The sequence below is a fragment of the Cervus canadensis genome, chromosome 32 (genome assembly GCF_019320065.1).
Source record: "Cervus canadensis isolate Bull #8, Minnesota chromosome 32, ASM1932006v1, whole genome shotgun sequence".
NCBI lineage: Eukaryota > Metazoa > Chordata > Mammalia > Artiodactyla > Cervidae > Cervus > Cervus canadensis.
This window is the reverse complement of record NC_057417.1, coordinates 37,641,904-37,647,276: the sequence shown is the minus strand read 5'-3', so window position 1 is coordinate 37,647,276 and position 5,373 is coordinate 37,641,904.

The window sequence follows — 5,373 nt, the reverse complement described above, 5'->3', positions numbered from 1 at the left end:
ATATCTTGATGGCAGTGATGGTTACCTGACTGGATGCATTTACCAAAACTCGTAGGACTATAGTTTATTAAAAATGGTGATTTCCAGGGGACTTTCCTGGAGTGCTAAGACTGCACTCCCAATGCATGGGACCTGGGCTCCATCCCTGGTCAGAGAAATAGATCCTGCATGCCACAACTAAAACCTGGGCAGCCAAAATAAATAAATATTTTTTTAAAAAAGAATTGCACTTTTAAAAAAATGGTGACTTTTATTCTGTGTAAACTGTATCTCCATGAAGTGAAAGTGGAAGTGTTAGTCCCTTAGTCGTGTCTGAGTCTTTGTGACCCCACGGGCTGTAGCTCGCCTGGCTCTTCTGTCCATGGAGTTCCCCAGGCAAGAATACTGGAGTGGGTAGCCATACCCTTCTTCAGGGTATCTTCCCTATCCAGGGATCGAACCCAGGTCTCCTGCATTGCAGGTGGATTCTTTACTATCTGAGCCACCAGGGCAGCCCATACCTCCATAAAACTGATTTTTTAAAAAAATCCCAACACAAAAACGTGTAGTCTCCCTTTCTGCTCTCTCCCTTTCATTCTCTAAACTCGAGCCATCAGCAAATCCTGTGGGTTCTATCCTATCTCCAAAATATGTCCAGATCTGGTCACTTCTTCCCACGCCATCCCAAGCCCCTCTCCTCTTTATCCCAGATTTCTGTCATGGCCTGCTCTCTGGTCCTCCTGCTTCTGCTGTTATTCCCACCAGGCTGCTCTCAACACAGCAACCAGGGTGGTTCTCCTAAAACCAAAGTCGGGGACTTCTCTGGTGCTCCAGTGCTTAAGAATCCACCTGCCAGTACAGGGAAAACCAGTTCCATCCCTGGTCCTGGAAGATTCCGGACATGCTGCGGGGCAACTAAGCCCATGTGCCACAAGTACTGAGCCCGAGAGCTGCAAGTGCTGAAGCCCGTGGGCCCAGAGCCTGTGCTCCACAACAAGAGACGCCACCGCCAGGAGAAGCCTGTGAGCCGCGAGGGAGAGTAGCCCCCGCTCACTGCAACCAGAAAGAGCCCGTGAGCAGCAAGGAAAAAACAGAAAAAAGTCCCTGCTTGACTCCAGCTTTAAAGAAAAGCAAGAGACTGAAGTCAGATCCCATCATTCCTCTATTGCAAACCCTAACCAGAGCAAATGACATCATCCTTTCGGCCTCCCTTCTCACCTCTGTCCTTCTTGTTCACTGTGCGGCAGCATCGCTGGCCTCCCAGCTGGGCTCAGGAACACAACAGGCGTGTCCCTGCCTCAGGGCCTTTGCACCCACAGTTTCCTCTTCCCCCGGAGGACTGCACGGCCACTCCCTCACTTCCTGCCAGCCCCTGCTCACGTGTCACCCTGTCATCATCCTGTTTACAACAGTAACGTCCCTTCCCTCCTCTCTTGTTCCTTTTCTTGCTTTCTCTTTTTCCAGGACATTTATGACTATTTAACATACTATTTAGTTCATTTGTTCTTTATCATCCCCTCCCAAACACACACAACCAGAAGGTAAGCCTCTGTCCCTGCCTTTGTCATGTTCTCGCATTGCTCTCTGTTTACTTGATTATCTTTTCCAGGAAATACTCTGGGCCTACGAAGGGAGAGACCCTTATCTTATACACCTTGATGTGGTCAGTGTCCAGAAAAAGGTCCTGACAAAATAGCAGATGTTAGAAAATGTTCTTTCTTTTTTTCTATTTTTTTAAACTGATTGATACACCATGTTTATTTTTTTTATTTTTACTTAAAAATATTTATTTTATTTATTTATTTGGCTGCTTGGGGTCCTGGTTGCAAAATGCCAAATCTTTAGCTTCAATGTGCAAACTCTTAGGTGCAGCATGCAGGATGTAGTTCCCTGGCCAGGGATTGAACCTGGGTCCCCTGTATTGGGAGCTCAAGATCTTACCCACCAGACCACCAGGGAAGACCCTGCAAATGTTTCTTGAGTGAATGGTAATGAGTATAATCAGTGTCATCAGTTTAGTAGACAATGTGGACACATCCCTTTCATTTCTCTAATTCTTCACTCAAGCCCCGTGTTCTCTCTTTAGCAGATGTTTAGTCTCTCCAGATGGCCCTGCTCTGCCCAGAAATTATCTGAGAATCCTACAGGTTGACTTGATCTGTAGGGACCCACTCTATGAGAACTGGAAAGTCATATTATTCCTTTAGTTCCGTTCCCTTGCTTGGGTCAAGGTCAAGTGGGGACCCCACGAACATGACAATCTGATGCACACTGACCCCCTCTCCCCGGTTACACTATAAGCAAGCTCACGCCAGCCCGCCCTGCGGTCAAGCACATGAGGTCTGCCCTTGAAGGTCTAACAGGTTGTACTCAGAGACCAGCACCTGGGGGGCGTGTTCAAGGAGCTTCTAGCTCCAGCCATGAGCTGACCTCCAGCCCTCAGCTCATGCTGCTGACCCCATCCTCCAGGAGGATTGCCTTTGGGGTCCTTGGGGTTAGTTTCTGCTAATGAACCATGTTAGGACTCTCCGAGTTCATCAGAGAAATTCCAATAACACCAAACTCACTATTCAACTTTCCTTGCCCTACTCAACACATAACAAATGAAGGGTTTTTTTTTTGTGGTATCACCATGATCCCAGGAATTTCTACTGTCCATGAGCCACAGTTACCTCTGGGAGGAGGGAGTGAGCGGGGCCCTGGATCTCCCAGACACAGGGGTGATGAGCTGCCTGCAGGATGACGTGGCTCCACGTCCACTCCAGGGAGGCCGGACCAGCTCCACTGACCCTGGCTTCTAGGAGGGGGTGTCCTCAGATGAGCCTGCTGTCCCCGGCCTCCTCTCGGCCATCTCCCTGGAAGGGCAGGACAGGAGCCTGAGAACAGGGCTGGGCGCACGTGTAGGAGCGCAGGAGAAACAGAGGATGAGACACGTCTGATGTGTGAGGCTGGGCCACGTTCCCACCGGCCCAGCCCTCCAGGGTGCGGCCCCTCCAGGGAGGCCAGTGCCGGGAGCCATTATGGGAGATCCCACCCATGACGAGGTCATGAAGAAAATACCTGACACGCAAGGCCGTTCAGGATCCCATCCATGACGAGGTCACGAGGAAAGAACCTGACACGCAAGGCCGTCTAGGATAAGGGACCCTCCAGGTTGGCCTTGGCCTCTCCCCCACCCTGTATCCTCCCCCCTTTTCTGCTGCTGTTCTTGTTCGCCCTGCTGCAGATTCTTGTGTTGCCTGCCGAGAGCTCTCCTGCTCCTCTTTCACTGAATAAAGACCAACTTAAAACCCTAATTAATAAATCTCCTAGACACTGGTACCCTATGAAGGGGCCAGGGATGAAAGAAATGCTTCAGTTCAAACCCTTTTGCTGGCATTCTGGCTTGTTTGATAAATGTGTGCTCCCATTGCAAGAGATTAGCTGGTGACTTCTTGCAGGCAGTTAACTTTTAGACTAAGAGCCTGTTTTGTGCTATATCTGCTGTTTTTGCAATCCTTTGCATTTCTGTTCCGTAATAATGTAATCCTATTTAGTTCCCATAGAGATGACACCTAATAGAAAGAAAATAGATTTAACCACAAAAAAGACAGGGTCGGCTACTGAAGTTGCTTAAAGTTACACCAGGTGCGAGCCATAATTGTCAACAGGCCTGAAAGCCAAAAGATATCATACATAGAGATTAACCATAAAAAAGGCCCTAATAGGCACAGAGCCCTTCGGCGGGTGAGGAAGCCCTGTTAGAGAACACAAAAATATTATTCTAAAAGTGGTTATTGGATCAATGTTTGATTGCTGTTAATGTGCTGAGGTTGTGCAGTAGAAACTACTGTTAATATAGTTAAAGATCTAGAAAAATAAGAGTTTAGCCCTAGTGTAAAAACAATAAGATAATTGTTAATTTTAACCAGGAGTGCTAAACAGGGGCTGCCTCACCAGAGCCGCAGAGTCTTTGTGTGTTAAACTTTTTAGATAAAGTTAGCTGAGAATTTCTGCAAAAAGACTGACCTTTGTGTTAACAGGATTGTATTTCTACTATGTTACAACCTGATGTACCAGGAGACTGCCACTTTTCTGTTTTCTGTTAAGCTCAAGGCCAGAAGATAATGTACAAAAAATCTATGGGAAAAGCCTTTCATAAACAAAAAGTATATGGAGAACACCTGGTTTCGTGAAGGACAAGCTGATGTAATGTTAAACTAAGTCTGTGTGCTTATCTCCCCCTTAGAAATGTACCAACTTAGGGTATAAAGGCGACAGTAAAAAATAAAGCAACAGCCAGACTCTGCTGCACATCCCGGTCTGGTCTCTTTCTTTCTCTCTCTCTCTCTCTCTCACTCGCTGATGCTGTTCATCCTGAGGGTTCCCCTGGATCCTGCTGGGGCTGGACCCCAACAGGCCAGGAAGACTGTGGGAGACCAAGGGGCCCCCTGAGGACCGTGGCTGCCGCAAGTCAGCTGGGGACGGGCTCGAGGGGCAGGAGGGTGGGGCCCCGTCTCCCACCTGACCTCACCAGCCCTTGCCCCGGGCCCAGGACTTGTGCCAACACCTCCCCAGCAGGGCCCCCCAGGACAGTTCGCTCTGTGGCTCCCGAGTCCATCTCCTCTGCCCACCCTGCCCCAAAGGCCAGGAGCGCTCTGCGTCAGGGTCCCTGCTCTCTAAACTGTGGATCCCCCGGGGCAACATCTGCTGGTAGGACTGGGGGCCTTGGTCCAGCGTCCAGGATTCTGCCCGTGCTTGGGCCGATGAAGTTGAGGTGAGAGGTTGTGAAGTTACCAGGGCCCCTCGGTCCCCAGGTAGACGCCTGGGGCTTGCACTTGCTCCCCGAGCCCCTGCTTCCAACTCTGGGAGTAGGGAGGAGCGGGGTGGGAGGAGCCGGAGATTCATCCCGGCGGGGGTCCTCAGGAGGCGACCCTGCCCATTAGGCTGGGAGACCAGCCTGCAGTGCGCACAGGATGGCCCAGCCCCCAGGACCAGCCTCCGCCAGGAGGGCGTGTTCTGGCCCCTGTGTGAGTAGAAGGGCTCCTACCAGGCGACAGCAGCTTCCAGCTGCCCTCATTTGGTGTGTCCCCACCCTGTCCCCACACCCACAACCCAGGGTCCCTGGAGCACGTTTGCCCAGAACCCCGGCCTCAGAAGAAGGTCCCAGGCTCAGGGCCGGGGGGCCTGGTGCTCAGACCCTGCCTCCTTGTCCTCAGGGTGACATGGGGGCCGCTGCTATGTCTTCGGTGGGACTTGGGTCCAGGCCGGACTGTGAGCAGGCAGTCAGGCTGTGCTGGGCCACACGGGCCTGGTGTCTGCAAACATGTGCCCACCTACGCAGACTGGAAGGGGGAACCCTGGCAGGGTCTCCCTCAGGCACCACTGGGACCCCTGCTTCCATTCCCTCCTTCT